The sequence below is a fragment of the Pinus tabuliformis genome, chromosome 4_2 (assembly GCF_031772625.1).
Source record: "Pinus tabuliformis cultivar Carrire ecotype Pingquan chromosome 4_2, CPIR1, whole genome shotgun sequence".
Lineage (NCBI taxonomy): Eukaryota > Viridiplantae > Streptophyta > Pinopsida > Pinales > Pinaceae > Pinus > Pinus tabuliformis.
In genome coordinates, this window is record NC_142304.1 from 385,887,197 (window position 1) to 385,905,112 (window position 17,916).

Here is a 17,916-nt window from a genome sequence, read left to right on the forward strand (position 1 = left end):
AAGTAACTGATCTACCCAACCACATGACATCTTGTCAATCCGAAGCCTCCTGATGCTGAAGCCTAACCTCTGTTGCATCATGTGCGCTTCCTCTGCTGCTTTGTGCTGCTGCAAACACCCTTGTGCCTCTCGCACTGCTGCAAACACCTTTGTGCCTCTCTGCATTGTTGCAAGCACCTATGTACCTCTCGCACTGTTGCAAACACCTTTGTGCCTCTCTACACTGTTGCAAGCACCTTTGTGCCTCTCGCACTGCTGCAACCCCCACTGCGCCGCTACAGATCCTAGCACTCTAGCACTACCTTATCGCTCCATCCACATCTTGCTTCTACCAACATCTGTCATTCTGCTACTGTCATTCGGGGCTCCCGTAGCCAAATATGATCTAAGAGTTTGGGTACCTCAAGGATCCTGCCCCTCATCTTCTGTAGTCCTCCTGACTACAGCTCAATGTCTCCCCACCTCTTCTCTAGAGGTGCATGAGCACTCATGGCACAGTCGTCATCTGTCTCGACTTCTTTCTCCACCTTAGCCGGAGTTGCCTCGGAGTCAGAAGCCTCTCCCTTATTCTTCTTCCTGAGACACTGGGTTGCATAATGACCTAGCTCCCCACAATGGAAGCACTTTACCTTGGAGATGTCCTTCTTCTTGCTTTTCCCTTGTTGTCCCACAGATGCCAGAGCCGCATCCTCCTCCTCCTCCTCCTCTTTCTTGATTCGACCTCCTTTGCTACTACTTCCCACCTTGGTCAACCGTCTAATCTCTTCTTGGCGAAGAGTTGCCCACATCTCTTCCCATCTTGGAAAATCAACTCTACCCAAAATGTTGTCTCCCAATCCTCGAAGACTACATTCTGGGCGGTCCTCACCATGAACTCCTGATCCGGCGTGGTCCCTATGGAAGTAAGTTGGTCCTGAATCTCTTGCAACCTACTGAGGTATAGATTTATCTGCTCCCCCTTCTACATTTGATACGTCCGCAGCTAATTTTCCAACAGCATCTTCCTCTACACGGAAGTGCCCTAATACAATGTCGTCAAGGTATCCCACATCTCCTTTGTCGTGTTCTTCTCGCCAATATGTGGTATCACATGACCCTTGACCCCATCAAGGACTATGCACTTTGCCTTCGCCATTACATCCTCATACCTTTCATTATCAGTTGGGTCGACTAGGATAGCCACGATTCTCAAGGCGAAGCCCTTGATGCGATGTCTATCCAAAACAGACAGGATCATGGCCTTCCAGATGACAAAGTTGGAGGCCCCGTCCAACCTGTCCTGATCCCTCATTCTGTTCATTGTCATCTCTGCTCTACTACTGGACTCCCTCTAAGTCTCGACTTCCCTCCTGGAAGTTCTCTCCTAGACTCCCTCTGAGTCTCGATTTCCCTGCTAGAAATATTCCCGCCAACTGTCGATCCGCTCCTCTTCGATCCTCTTTGCAAATGCAACTAGGATCTAGATTTCTTGGTTAGAAATCCCTCAAGGTAACGGCTCCCTCTACCTTGGTTTTGTCTCCTTAGGTATTGTTCTAGTTCAACAGCAACAGCACCCCATTGGCTTCCCAACCCACAATCTACCCACATCTCCCTAGGCCCCAGCAGCTGAAGAAACTAAGCCTCTTAGCTCTGCGCAATCCCGAGAAGACTGAATTGCTCCTCTGGCCAACTGCGTCAAGCCTACCTGACTGAGTAGGATGACGTAGCTCTTCGTGAGTCTCTTTTGCCTCTCTACGCTGGCCCTCACTTTAGCTCGAAATGATGACGCAAGCCCTCTGCGTCATTCCTTCTTTGCTGCCTTCTACTTAGGAACAGCTCTGTCTCTCGGGACAGCTGTTTCTGCTGCAAATTTTCTGATTTCTGCTGGTGCCTTCAGTTCTCATGTGATCTGCAATGCTGTGATACCATGTTGAAATTTCTAAGTCTAACATGTTAGAAATTCTTCCAGCACTATCTAGTTTATTTCACCTACTTGTTTATTACTCAACAAGTTATTTAACCATATAAATACTGAAAATAAACACAAATGCAATCTCAACTCATATACAGATCATCAACTGAAATAATAGACAAACACACAAGGGACACCGTTATTTTTGGACAATTGTCCCCGGAAAAACCCAATGCGAGAAAACAGGTGCAGCAGTTCTGAGGGTTTTATTATTAAGCAGTTTTCTTGAGTACAACTAGGGTGCCAAACTGGCTCACCCAACGGAGATATCTATTTGGCAGTAATACCTCTCTTCGAAAGCAGATATTCAGCAAGTTTGCTCCACAAAAAACCTTCCAACACTTCTTTGAGGCTCCGCGTCAGCCCTCCTGGCCTCTGCGTAGCTCTGGAACCCCCTACATCACCCACGATGGCCTCTTCAGCCTCTGCATAGCTCCTAGCTGCCTCTGTGTCAACCTCTCCAGGCTCTTTGCATCAGCTCTCAGACCCTCTGCGTGGCTCCTGTTGACTCTACGTAGCCTCCTCAATCACTGCGTTGGCCATCCAGCACTATCTTTGCCTCTCTGTTATGCACTCACTACCCCTCGCTACAACTCAGATCACTTGTTCGATTTCTCTCAGCGAACCCCGCTCCAGAAAATCGAACTGACTGATCAATATTGGTGTATCTCCGACTGACCCTTAAGCCTCCTCTTATACTTTTCCTGTTGAGTCTTCAAAGGCCGAGATTAAGTCTCTAATCAACGACTAAGATTATATTTGGCTTGATCCGTGTCATTTAGAGCCTTCTCACCCAGTTTTATATTAATACCCATTAATATTTTAATTTTCCTAAGTTTAGACTTAGGAACTCCATTAAAAATATTAATTATTTTTACATCTCTCTAACCAAGTGGAATTTCCCCAAACCATTTCTGGGTCTTGGAGATCTCATGTGCTTTAGCCTCTCCACCAATTTTCATGGCTAAATCACATCCGATGCTACCCCAAATCAACACTTGGAGCCCAAGGGCTAGCATACCTGTAAATCTCTATAATTTTCTCAAAATAAAATTATTAGATCATATGGTGAATCAGATCACCTATGATAGCATGTACCAATAGAATGTTCTTATCACCGACAAATGAAATGACAATTTATTTAACAATATTCAGTACAATATAAGATCACACATAGCTAACACATACCATATATCAGTAGAAAAAGAACGCCATGAACTGAACCCCAAAATCTTTCTATTATGATAAAATAATGTTCCCAGCAGAGCAACAGCTCGATACCAGTGTTAAAGAATTACAACATCCAAAGATATCAAATAGAAACTCAATAGCTTCTTTATATAGAGAAACTCCTCCAAGTGAAAAATAACGGCTAGTTGGCTTGATCCTCATCAAAATAATCTCGACAGTTGAAAATAACTTGATCATTTTTCAATCCCCACCGTCGAAATTTTTATTTTGAGGAAAAAATCGATTTTTTCTTAAAACCCACTTTTAATTAATTCAAAAATTAATATTTTGGATTAATTTCCTCAAAAATTTGACTTTGACTTAACCACCAAGGTCCAAGGGCTCAAGTTTTATTAAAATATTCATTTTTCCCTTAATGGGGGACCTCCAAAATTTGACTTTTCTCTGACCCACGAATTTTTTATTATTTTCCACTTTGACAAATTTTTTATTATTTTCCACTTGGAGAGAAGTTAATTTCTCTATAATTATTTTTGACTCGAAATTAATTAATTTTTTGGCTTAAGATTTTAATTTAATTTAGCAAGAAAAATTAATTAATTGACACTAGAGGGGATTTAATGATTTTTCCACCCTCAAATATTTTAGCCATGGTATCTAAATATGAGGGACCATGCACTAAATATTTTTTACATCAAATTATTACAAAATCCCTTAGAAGGGGGAGGACACATTTAGACTTGGACCCTCAATAACTTACCCAATTCTACAACACTATGATCTAGTATGAAACCAAGTGTGGTTGTAATAAAATAATTCAGACAAATGTGCTAAAATTATCCCAAACACACTTTTACAATAGACTCGATATACCACTAGGACTCATCTAAGACTTTGTCAATGAATTCCACCCTAGCTTTGGGGTTTAAGATGGAAGAAAAATTTTGTCGATTATCCGTGTTTACAAACACATATAATTAGGGGAGGTTAAAAAACTTCCTAGGATGAAATCTTTTGCCAAAATCAGAGGCTTACCTAGGTGTTGTTACAAAATTAAATGGCCATATGAGCATCATTTATAATACAACTTGCAGAAATTGGGTTTACAATGAGACAATTGTGTTGGCTAATGATTTTGAGCTTTGAAAAATTTTCTTCACATATTTGTACTCTGCTTCCTTGGACCTTTGACAAAGTGTGGTCAACATGGCCTATGCAAAAGCTCCCCACCAATTTTTAAGAAACGTGGGGGCACATTGAGGCCTTGAACACAAGGGACCCCGACAAAAATAGTAAAATAAAAGTACTAAAAAATTATAAATATATATCACTAAAATTTTATAATTTAACTATCTTTATCATTATATAACACTTACATCATGAAGGATAAATCGATGAATCATATAATTGAAACAAATATAAAATGAAAAGCATGATGCAATCAAACATGTTAAGTGGCACACCAACCAACCCCATCCATGTCTCATCGAGTCCCTCCTCCATATCTACCTGTGCATGATCCTCTGGATCAACATCCCATCGTGTTGTTGGTCCCTTCATATTCTCAGGTGTCTTCCTATGGTCAAGATATAGGGCACTGTGCACAACAACTAACTTCTCTATTCTTCTAGAGGTAAGCTTGTTCCTCTTGAAGCTATATGTGGACCAATTCCTCTCTGCTATAGAGGAGCTAGCAATCTAAGACAACAAATGCATAGCTAGATGTTTGAGCTTTGGAGTACCATCCCCATGCATCCTCCACCGACCAATCGGGTCATCTTGGCCTAGATCTATGCAATCTACCCAAGCACCACGTGTGTTGAAGGGGCCACTAAGAGATGCAAATTGAAAAAATTATCTTCGAAGTTTTACCTCCTCCTCCTCATTGTACATCTTTGCAATTGCATCTAGGAAGCCATTATTTACCTCAGGATCATCAATAGGAGGCACTCTCCCAAGTCTTTCAACATACCATTTTGGGTTTAATGCATATGTTGCCATGTGCAAAGGTGTTTTCATGCGATCCCACCTACACTAAATGATGGGTCGAATCTAGGATGTATAAAACTCTAATGAGGGTTCCCTCTGTTGAATGGATGCCTTCACACGACCCAATATGCTATCAAAGGTCTCATAGATTTCTCCAAGACTAGGAGCATCTGAATCAGTGTAATAAATGACCTCCATAATAGGGACCAAGAATGACACCAAATAAGAACAATCTGCCCACCAATTATTGTCCAACACCTGAAGCCTGAACTTCTTCCCAAGTCTATCTTTGATTCTCACCACCTTCCCCACTCTAGACTCACAACCAAGGATTGTAGTGATGCCTGTACCTCTAGCATCCTTTCCAATAAGAGAAAATAGCTAGCATATCTAGTATCAGTGGGCTTGAGGAATTCCTTCCTTGTGTGAGCCCTGTACATGGCCAGGGAAGTGTGGTGGTTGCAGATAAACATCTGCACATCTCTAGCACTTGTCACCAAGTCTGATATCCACTGAATTTTTTCAATGTCCTTCAGTGCATTGTTGAGTGCATGCAAGCAACAACGAGTCCAAAAAATATGTTGATTCATGCTTTGAATCAATAACCCGGCTGATCTACAAACTGTTGATGCATCTGTCACAACGTGCACCACACTATCAACCCCAACATCCTCTATAGCTTCTCAAAGAAGCTCAAATTGGAAAGATGCATCCTTGTGCTTTCCAAAATAGTCAACAGTTTTAAGAAAAAATGAACATTTTGCAGATGTCACTATGATGTTGATTAGTAGGAGTTTTCGGATATCAGTCCATCCATCCATAACAATAGAGCATCCAAGCCTCAACCATGTTTGTCTCATTCTCTCTTTTTGCACATTTTTGGACACTTGTCTATCTAAAATTGTTGTTGTTAGCTTATGTTCTATGGGTGGTACATAAGAAGGCCCTATTTTTGCAATTGCTTGGACCATTTCCTTGTAATAAGGAGAACGAACATGATGGAAGGGAATTCCATTGGCAAAAATAAATCTACCAATTGCATCATCCGTGTCATGTCAATCTAGAACATTGTACATCACAATCACTATAGCACCCATTGCACAAGAACGAGATGTACCAATAGAACCCTTTGTCTTTTTTGATGAAGCACTAGATGGAGGCATTTTTCTGCATGGATCAACATTTTTGCTAGAAAACAATCCTTTTCCACTAGCTGCCCTTTCTAGCCTCCAAAGTTGCTCTCTTTGAGTTAGGTTCAGGGTCACCAAAGGACATATATTAACTCCTTTACCTGCAAAGGCCAAAATATGTTGCTTCATCTTGGTATAGCTACCAACAAAGTGATGCCCACAAATATTGCAGATCCAATCACGTGAGCCACCACCAACTTTCAGATTTCTTTCAGTTGTTTGGTTCCTTAGATTAGAAGCGGTTTCAGAGGATTAAATGCTCCCTTTGCAAATTTTGCCAGATCTTTTGGTGGGCCTTCAAAATCTATGCCATGTGAAGGCATATTCTGATTTCTTGCCCTCTTGCGACTGCTTTCAATTTCTTCTAGTGCATCATGTGACTCACTACCATTGTAGTTGTTATCATTGTTCCCAAAATAACTCATAGTTGTAACTTGTAGGCTGAAACAAAGTTTTTGAATTGATTTTAAAATTAAACAATAAATCAATAAAAAATAGCCATGTTCATTTTTTAAAATTTTAAATTGTTGATTGATGAATCTGAATCATTTACATTTCACTTTTTTTAAATTAATATATGCAAAATTTTCATAAATTCCAAAATCCAAAATTCCAAACTTACCCTCCTTTGTTGTTGAGACGATTCCTTGCAGGGTGCCTGAATCGCTGAAGGCTGGCCGTTGGAGTATGCACTTGAGTATGCGTTGTTGAAGTGAAGAATGCGTTGGAGCCTAGAGTATGTGGTTGTTGCTAGAGATGCAGCTGATGTTGGATGAAGAATGTGTTTTGGTTGTGTGTTGTTGCTGGAGAATCGAGATGCGAGCCACGGTAGGAGTGTGGCAAATGCCGAATGTTTCGAGTCTCAACTAAGAGAGCGAAGTCAAGTGCAACGGCAGCGGCTGTGACGAGTCGCAAATATGAAATAACGAAAAAAAACCCTTCCACCCCTTCATAACATATTTATAAATTATAATATTTTATTTAAAAAAATGAAATTTGACCTTTTTTTAATTATTTGACCTCATTTTTTGGGAAACAAGGAAACGACCCCCCTTTGAGTTTCCTCGCATTTCCTTTTTTGGGAGCGTCGAGAAACAACCCCCAGGCGTCTCCGGAGCACAAGGGAGCGAGGAATCGCGATTCCCAAGTGGGGGACGCGTCCCCATGGAACACTGCTTACTTGAGAACATTTTTTGTGACAAATTAAATCACTGCTTAGGGCAAATCCTGAGGCATATTTCTAATGACAAGGATTAGAAGCAAACCCTTGGTGCATGTCTACATGTTCTGGAAGCAACCCTTGTTAAAGTCATGGAGCAAGCTATGATAAAGTTGTTGAGTTAAAAGGCACCTGTGGTATTGATAACCTAAGGGTAGGAACCTTCCTTAGCCAGGGGGAACTAAGGAGACAGGCTCTCTTAGATAAAGCAAGAAAAAGTCATAACACTTGTATTAGCCCTTCTTGGAAAAGTTGGTAGACCTAGGAAAGCTACATGCATTAGTAGTTGATGATGAGGACAAGGATGAGCACTTTTAGCTTGATGAGATTGTAGATGGATTGCATTGATTTTTGCAAGAAGGAAAGGATCAAGAGGGAGTTGAGAATTCCCTAAATCCTCAGATCAAAAGATAAGTACTTCATATATTTTATTCCTTGATTATTACTTTATTTTTGGTCAACCTCTTAACTTTATATATTTTACTTGGTTATAACCGTTTCTTCCATGGCGCCTCCTAATGAGGTTTGCAGGTACATCGTGAAAGTTGCCAAGGCTCTACTAGCAGATGAAAGCATCGGGAAAAATAAAGCAAATTTTGTGGCAAGAGGACCCTCCCAGGATCGAGCATAAACTCAGCTAGAGTGATTTGTATTCAAGAGGGAGAAATTGTACTAACATCTAGAGTCGTGCCAAGAGCTCCTAGTTCAAAGGGGGCAGGCTCCTAGTTCAAAGGGTCAGGTAAGCCAACAAGTTTGAAGGATGCCATGATGGAGGAAATTGTGCTGAGACTTGAAGGAAATTCAATGGTGACTTCCAAGTGGATCTGCAAGATCAAGCATGTGGTAGATGGCAACATAGAGAGTACAAAGGGAGATTCGTGAGGGTTCTCCCAGAAAGAGGGAGAGGACTATGAGGAGACATTTTCTCCAGTTGCCACGTACAATTCTATTAGAATTATTATTTCTATTTCTTCTATTATGGTTTGGAAATTACATCAAATGGATGTGAAGACCACTTTCCTCAATGGAGTAGAGGATGAAATGTACATAAAACAACCTCAGGGCTTTGAGTTACATGAGAGGGAATCTCATGTTGGCACACTGAAGAAAGCTTTGTACAGACTTTCGGCATGGTATTCTCAGATTGATGAGTGTTGGTTGATCTTGTTATTATATGACTTGTTTCTGATGGGAGCAGAAGGACTCACGCGACAGAGGGAGCAGTAATAGCAAGAGGGTTTGCTTTTGTGATAGAGGGATCAGTGAAGCCCTGCTTCAGTGTCAAAGGGAGTTGACCTTTGAGTTCAAGATAAAGGATCTAGATTTGATGCATTACTTCATTGGTCAAGGGAAGTATACTATTTAGATCCTTCAGATGATGAACTGCAAGATTGTCAAACTAGATGCTCAGAGACGGGAAGTCTCCAAGAGAAGTATGCCTTCTACGAGTGGACCATGCCAGTCAGCAGATATGCTTCAGTGACTAGGAAACAGTAGCAGCAAAGGGAGCACCCAAGATTGCCACAGCAGGATCTAGTTCAGTGTTAGAAGGAGCACCCAGTCAGGGTAAATGGAAATTAGTTGTGGTGATGGATACAATGAAGGAAGTCAGTCAATTTATGGTTGAGTTGAGGCATGCAGCACAACATGTGTTGAGGTACTGACATGATATAGTTGGATATGAATTGAAATGATGAAGAACTGCAGGGATATACAGATTTAGATTGTGCAGAGAGTGCAGGAGATAAAAAGACCACATCAGGATGTTGCTTTAGTTTGGGCTTTGTTATGATATCTTGGATGAGCAGGAAGCAAACATCAGTCGCACTTAGCACTACAGAAGTACAGTATATTGCCGCTAGTATGGTGATTTGTGAAGCAGTATGGCTCTAAAAGTTGCTCGCGGGATTGTTTGATCAGGTGTTGGAAGCAATCATGATGACAAGTCAAAGCACATTGAAGTACCACTATATCTGAGAAATGGTACATAAGGTAGTAATGAGGCTCCAACACATTTCTACGAACGAGTAGGATGTTGACATTCTCACAAAGCCTCTATCCCAAGATGAAGTTTGTATACTTCAAGGACAAGCTTAGAGTAGTTGAGAATGTCTCCCTCAGTGAGAGGGAGTTTTGATGTTGTAGCATCAAGGGCAGGCATTCTCCCTAGGTCAAAGCTATTGACCAGGTTGCCATGTAATGTGGATAGGGAGAATGGTCTAGGGAGCATCAGGGCATAGAGTACTCCCTCAACATAAGGTTCTGACCATATTGCCAAGAGGTACTTGGCTAGTGCTTAGAGTGAGTGCCTTTAGCATCGGGCAAGTATTTTACCATTCAATTGGCATGCAAAAATGGTAATTGGCCCAGGATTTCACCATTTTTTTGGTCAAAGGTATTGACTTTGCTCCAAGTGGCGATTTGTTGAGCTAGTGACCCAAGACTAGTCTTGTTGACCCTGGCCAAAAGGTCTTGACCATATCATCAAACTAACGGGTGACTAGATCCTTTGCATGAAGTTGATGCAAGATGCTTTCCACATGGTTATAGATTAGAACATGGAGTAGATGGATACATTAACATAGCTAGCTCATTCAATCTTTTCTTTGGATGGAGAAATTGTTCAGCAAAGAGAACATCTGAGAAAGTCAAAGTTGAATACCTCCCTAGCTAAGAGGTATTGTTGACTTTTGGTAGCTGCAGCCATATTCAAGTCAGCCTAAATTAAAAGAGGTAAATTATGATTTAAATGTTAAAGTTGGTCCCAAATGATCAAGTCAACCCAGCCAAAAGACACACCACTTGGGGACATCACTATAAATTGGCAATCGACCTCACTTGGAAATCAATTTGAATCATCACTTCTACTAGTCTTTTGTTCACACTTGCAAAGGAGAGAGGAGATCTGAAGTTTGACCGGCCTTTGAAGTCTATTTGACCAGCGTTGTCCGAGTCTTTTTCAGAATTGTTTGACAGAATTTATGAGTTGTTTGACCAAATCTGTGACAAGTTTGACCATGGAAGGAAGTCAGTCTAACCAAGATATTTTGGGCATTTTGTTGATTTTTGGTAGCTACGGGAGGTATTCCCAACTAAAAGTCGGCCTTAAAGAAAAATGAAAAAGAAGAAAGTTAAAATTTAAATTTTGCCTCCAAAAGTAAGTTCAACTCCAATTGTTTAAGTCAATCTAGCACTAAGAGACGTGCCCTTGGATCACTATAAAAGAGTCACTCGACCTCCTCCATTTGAAACAAATTTCAGATCATCTTTATTGCTCTGTTCACAAATGCATAAAGAAGAATTTCTGGATATATTCACACATGCGAAGAGGAGAATCTTTTGGGTTTGTTCACACATGCAAAAAAGGAGACTTATGAGGCAAAGTTTGAAGGTCGAGTTTCTATTTGAAGGAGGCCTAAAAATCTCAAGTCTGCCAGAAGGACGAAAGGCCATTGATTTTGTATAAAAGCTTTTGTAAGAGGGTCGAAGCCCTAGAAGGAAACCTTGTATCTTCAGTTTGATAAAAAGGCAGGGCTGAGATCTTTGGGAACTGTTGTTCATGGAAGAAGGGTTGGTCTAGCCCTAGGAATTTCCAGGTTATCCTAAAAACTCAAATTGTACTGTTGTTGAATTGAATAATTTATCCTAAGAAAAGATTGTTGGGATTTTACCTAGGTAAGGTTTTCCCAGGGTAAAATTTTGTCTCTCTTGTGTTTGGTTGTCTCTTTATAATCCTACGGTCATTATTGTATTACAGTTGAGATCTTTTATGTGTAATTACTTAATGATAAAAGATTAATGGATTAAAAAATCATTGGAAAGTAATTATCAGATTAGAAGATCGTGAAAAGTCAACATGGTATCAGAGCCTAGGTTAAAGAGGAGTCATTTAAGAGACTTGAGGAAACCATGCTCTTGATTGAAAGAGGCTAAACGTTGAAGAAGCGCCCTAATTTGTATCTCTGTCTGCCTAGTATTTTTGTCCTGTGAGGGCCAAGCTCTGTTTGTGTCTAAGTGTAGAACGAAGTTTGGACCAGGTTTGAAGGAGGATTGAAGCCCTAGTCCAAACTCTATTTAGAGGTCCTCATCTGAGTCCTATTATGATTGAATGAAGGATCGGAGCCCTCATCCTTTTCCGAGAGTAAATGATGCCAAGTATTTTCTGAGAGTTGACCCCTGTTTGCATCTAAAGGTGGTAAAATGAAGTTTTGACAAGGTTTGGAGAAGGGTTGAAGCACTAGATTAGGGTCGAACGGTATCAACCCTAGTTGCAGGAGGGTGGAAGGGACTCAGTCCAAGAACAAGGCAGTAGAGAAGCCTCAGTTTGGAGGGCAGAAAAAGATAGAATACCCCAAACCTGTGAAGAGGCCAGCGAAGTTGTCTTTCTATGTAGGAGGTATGCTAAAGTCTATTTAAGGAGGTTTGAGTAGCATGGTTTGATGCTTCCTAGATCTGTAATTCTATGTTACCGGATCCGTCCACCCTGGGAAATGGATTCGCGGATCCCCGGATCAGAAACGGATTCGGATCCGGACTCCCTTGAGGCTTGGATACGCTAGAAAATAGTTTTTAGTTGAGTAAAAATATCTTGGTAATAACTTGACCTAGCAGTTTGCTAGTAGTCGACAATGCATTGCACTCTAACCCGGATAGCTGCTCGTTGGAAGCTCAGACAGTACGTGCACGTGCAGCGAATAAGACGGCCAAGATGATGCGACTAGTATTAATATCATTGGTTTTGGGATCTACAGACTTGGTAATATGATGCCGAGACTTGGTAGTATGACACCGATACTAGGATTTTATTTATCAGTGGGGCATATGCAGTTTCGCACATTTGAACTCATATAGTTACATATAGTTATAATATTAATTTAATTATAAATATGTTATATTTTATTTACATTAATTTAATTATAACTTTATAAATCGGTTATATTTTATTAACATTAGTTTAAAAATGTTATTAAAGAACTCGTATAGTCACATGGTGTATATATTTTAGATATGTTATAATATTATAATTTAATTATAAATATGCCATATTTTATTTATATTTATTTAATTATACTTTTATAGCTACGCTATATTTTATTTACATTAATTTAATTAAAACTTTTTAAATATGTTATACTTTATTTATATTAGTTTAGAAATGTTATAATTTTATAAAGTAATTTTTTTTGTGTATATATATTATAAATTAATTATTCAAAATATATATAAAAAAAAAAAAATTGTTATTTTATTGTCTATATATATTATAAATTAAAATTATTTAAAACATATCAAATTTGTTATGTACAAGTTTTAAAATTTGTACATTATATTTTATATTAAACTTTTATATATTATAAGCTTATTATTTAATTCATATAATTTAATATGTGTACTAAATTATTATTATTTATCATTTAAATTGTTTTGTAATATATTATAGTTAATAATTTAATTTTTATAAAATAATTGTTAAAATTGGCAACTAGGGCCAAACTCCATGTGGGTCATCTTATCTATGGCAGCTGATATTTTTCTTGGATCCCTCTCATCAAAAGGTATAGGATTGATCTAAAGATCATCCAAATCCGATAAGTATTCATGGAGTTATGAATTTATTTGTGTTATAAGACAATTCGTCAAGGTCGGCCAGCAACCAAATAAACCCCACATGTGCTCAATGTTTTAGTATAAAAGGAGATGACTTGAAAGTCATTTCACACACACACACTTCTATCTTGATTTCTCTCCACTTGTCTTGGATTTTAGTGGAAGAGAAATCTAAGAGTGGAAGCCCTAGATGTTGGAGGAAAGAAGACTAAGGGAGCCGCCCTAGAAGAGATGCCCTAGACGCAGTCAAAAGGAGAAGGCTCTACGCAGGTTTATATGCAGTCAAGAGGAGGCTCTTCTAGCATCAAGGAGAGGGTTTCTATAGCTGTCAATGGAAGCCCTAGACGCTGTCAAAGGGAAGCCCAAACACAGACCTAAAGGCTGCCCTAACGCAGACCTAAAGGCTGCCCTAACGCTATCAAAGAAGGAGCCCTAACCTAACCTAGAGGACGCAGTCATACCCCAATCCTCCACGCTGTCTCAAGGGTAATCAAGAGGAGGATATACGCTGCCCTAATAGGTCTTAGCCGCAGCAAAAGCCATGGGTCTTTTGGAGGACCGAGCTGCTGTTAGGAGGGCCAGTATGCTAGGCTAGAAGGCCGCAATACAAGGTCTACTTCAGCAAAAGAAGAGGGGACGTTAAGGTCACCCTTGTGACTGTTGGAGAGCGAAGGAAAGGAGCTCGGATTTGCTCCTTGAGGACTGTGTGAAGAGGCAGCAAGGTCTGTGTGAAGGCTGCCCTCATAGAAGGCTGTTCTGGGCAAGAAAACCAAGGAGAATCCTCCCTGAGATATGCCGAGTAAGAGAGAATAAGCTGCAGGCCTGTAAGTATTGTTTTGATGATCAAAACAGCCCTATACATGGAGCTGTAGGTGCCTCCTCCAACAGCATGTCTTCAACTAGCAGCAAAGGTATGCTAAGGCAAAGTGCATGGGAGCAAAGGCACATGGGACAGCATGGCAAGCTGTGATGGGACAGCAAGCAAACATGGAATGGCTATGTCACTAACAGTGGGGCAGCAGTATGTCACATAGGACAGCAGTGGCTAGCACGGTGCAACAATGGCACATGGGACAATAGTGCAGCATAAGGTGCACCAGTATGATGTGTATAGCATGGTCATGAGGTCCAGCATTGTGATGATGGGTGCAACATGGTACAGCACAGTGAGGTGCAGCACGATGACGGGATGCACCACAATGATAGGTGAAGGAGTCACCTTGGAGAATCAGTTCAAGCAGTGTGTCTTCAACTGATCTCATGTATCATATTCTTAGAGATGATCTATGCTCTTATCTAGATAAGTCAAATTGTTGACTTCTGTTGTAAATGTACTATCTCTCTCTCTCTCTGTTGAACTATTGAAGAACATATAAAAAGAATTGAACAAGGGTCTCCCCACATTGGGGTTTGTCCCTGGTTAGCACCACATCTTGTGTCCACTTGTCTTTGGCTTGTCTTCTGCTATTTATGTTTATGTTCTATCTGCAATTTACTTTAATGCTTATGTGATTGCTAATCTGGAAAAGATATTGAGCTAACTGTGAAAATTGAAATAAATCGCTCTAAGCATAAAACATACCTAAAATTAACAATAATTAATGCAACTTTAATTATGAAGTATTGTATGTTTTTTCATGAAATTCATCAACACAATACAGCTTGAGTGGGCCTGATGGTTAAGAGCATGTCTTTCCTCCTATGAGGTCACAGGTTCAAAACTAGAGGGGTAGAGTATGTATGCCTTCGTAGACTTGGCAGTCAAATCGTTGCGCAGAGGTGGGTCCCTTGTCCCACAAACAAGGGGGTCTCATACACCAATTTGGTGTCTGGCTTGGTCGTGACTTTAAAATTGGATAATAATAATAATAATATAAACTCTATTGTTGTTGATAGGTAGTGATCACAATAAATTTTGACATTAATATCAAAAAATTTATTATAAAAATATATTTATATTAATTGTACTTGTCGTTTCCTTGCCATATTTGAATCCTGGATTTTCAGAAATCAAGCGGATCCAGATCCGTATCCATATCCGAATCCCGGTAACTTAGCTGTAATTCCTATTTATAAACATCAGATTGTGGATAAGACTGTTGTAAGAAACTGTGTATTCAGGTCACTGAAAGGAGCCTCCCTTGTGAGTTAAGGAAGCATTTGACTGATACCTTGAAAATAAATTATACTACTAAGATGCCATTACTTAAATTCTTGCCATAATAGCTTGGAAGATTATTTGATTCAAGGAAGTTAGAACCAGAAGGAGAGAAAGCCTCCAGTTATTAGTTCTCAAGATGACATTCATGGTTTAAGGGGGAATGCTTACAATTGAAGGAGATCTAGAAACTTCCAAGCTTTAGATCTAGATCTTGACTGCATGTTTTCTGATAGATCACCCAGATTTGTGCCAAAACAATATCATTGATTGCAGAATGGCAATGGCATTTCATAGTTGTGATTATTCTGACAAATATTGATAAATTTAAGGTGTTTTCAATATTTGTGAAGGACTATTTCAAGTATCTCACACTCGCGCACAAATATTGAGGATTGGTTGATGAAGCAAGTTCCCAAGATTTTATGGAGAACATTGGAATGCCATGGTCTTATTCCCTCTTCTGACGACATCTAACTTTCATGAAGCATTCTTTATTGAGATCTGTAAATATGGCTCGAATATTGAAGGGTGTTGTTTCTTTACAGTAAAGAGGCAGAATACAAGTCTTACAAAAGTTATATTTCTTGGTAGTCTGACAGAGATGGAACATCCTTGCTTCAAGCCTGGTTGGGCAGGTTCAAGGACAATGTTGAAATCTGTTTAGCGGATGGACAATTTGCTTATGAAGAAGCCCTAGCTCACACATGCATTAGTAAATGATGATGAGGACAAGTATGACAAGTTTGCAAATGGATTTCTATGACTTCTACAAGAAGGCAAGGATCAAGAGGGAGTTGACAACTCCCTACAATCCTCAGATCAAAAAATAAGTACTTTATATCCTTCTTCCTTGATTATTGCTTTATTTTTGGGTCAACCTCTTGCCTTTGTATCTTTTGCTTGGTTATAATTGTTTCTTCCATGACCTCCTAATGAGGGTTGCAGATTACATCGTGAAGGTTGGCAAGGCTCTAGCAACAATTGGAAGCATCGAGAAGAGCAAAGCAAAGCTTGTGGCAAGTATATTCTCCCAGGATCGGGCATAAACTCAGCTAGAGTGATTTGTGAGAAATTGTACTGACATCTAGAATTGTGCCTGATGACCAGAATAGCTCCTAGTTCAGAGGGAGTAGGCATGCCAGCAAGTTTGAAGGATGCCTTGATGGAGAAAATTGTGTCGAAGAGAAGTCAGTGGTGACTTCCAAGTGGATCTACAAGATCAAGCATGTGGTAGGTGGCAACATAGAAGCACAAAGCGAGATTCATGGCAAGAAGGTTCACCTAGAAAGAGGGAGAAGAGAGTAATAAGACATTTACTCCAATTGCCAGGGACACTTTTGTTAGAACTATTATCTCTATTACTTCTGTTGGAGGTCACATCAAATGGATGTAAAGACCACTCTCCTCAATGGAAGAAGTGTACATAGAGAGGGAATCCCATGTTTGCAAAATGAAGAAGCCTTTGTATGAGCATAAGCAGGCACCTCGAGTTTCGATGAATTGTGACCTTGTTATTATATGACTTGTTTCCAACAGGAGCAGAAAGACTCATGTGACAGAGAAAGTGGCAGTGGCAAAAGGATTTGCTTCCTTGATAGAGGGAGCAGTCAAACCCTACTTCAGTGTCAGAGGGAGTTGATCTCTAAGTTCGAGATGAAGAATCTTGGTTAGCTACATTACTTCTTGGGACTAGAAGTGAAGCAGAAGTTGGGTGAGATCTTCCTTGGTCAAAGGAAGTATATTATTACAACCCTTCAAAGATTTTGGGATGATGGACTGCAAGTCCATGGTAACCAATCTGAAGACGCTAAGCGGCAGAGGGAGCAGCCAAGATTGCCACAGCAGGATCTGTTTCAGGAAGCACCCAGTTAGGATGACCGAAAAGCAGTTGTGGTGATGGATCCAGTGTAGGAAGTTAGTCAGTTTATGGTTGAGTCGAGACATGTGTCACAACATGTGTTGAGTTACCAAAATGGAGCAATTGGATATGGATTGAAATATGTCTCAAATGATGAAGTACCGTTGTAGGAATATACAGATTCAGATTGGTCAGAGAATGCAGAAGATAAGAAAATCACATCGAGATGATGATTCAACTTGGGGTCTACTATGATGAGAAGGAAGTTGACAGCACTACTAAAGCAGAATATATTGCAGCTTGTTTTGTGAATTGTGAAGAAATGTGGCTTTGGAAGCTTCTCACAAGATTGTTTGATCAGATGCAAGAGACGACTGTGATGACAAGTTGAAGCACATTGAGATCATGGTACCACTACATCTGGTACATGGTACAGAAGGGAGCAGTAAAGCTCCAATGCATTTCTATGGACGAGCACGTTGCTGACATTCTCACAAATCCTCTATCCCAGAGTGAAGTTTTGTTTACTTCAAGGACAAGCTTGGAGTGGTTGAGAATGCCTCCCTTAGTGAGAGGAAGTGTTGATGTTGTAGCATCAAGGGGCAAAGATTCTCCATAGGTCAAGGGTATTGACTAGGGGCCATGTGTGGCTTAGGGAGATTGGCCTAGAGAGCATAAAGGTCGGGAGTGCTCCCCCGGCCAGGGGTTACCCGACTATATTGCCAAGGGTCACTTGGCCAGTGGATTGAT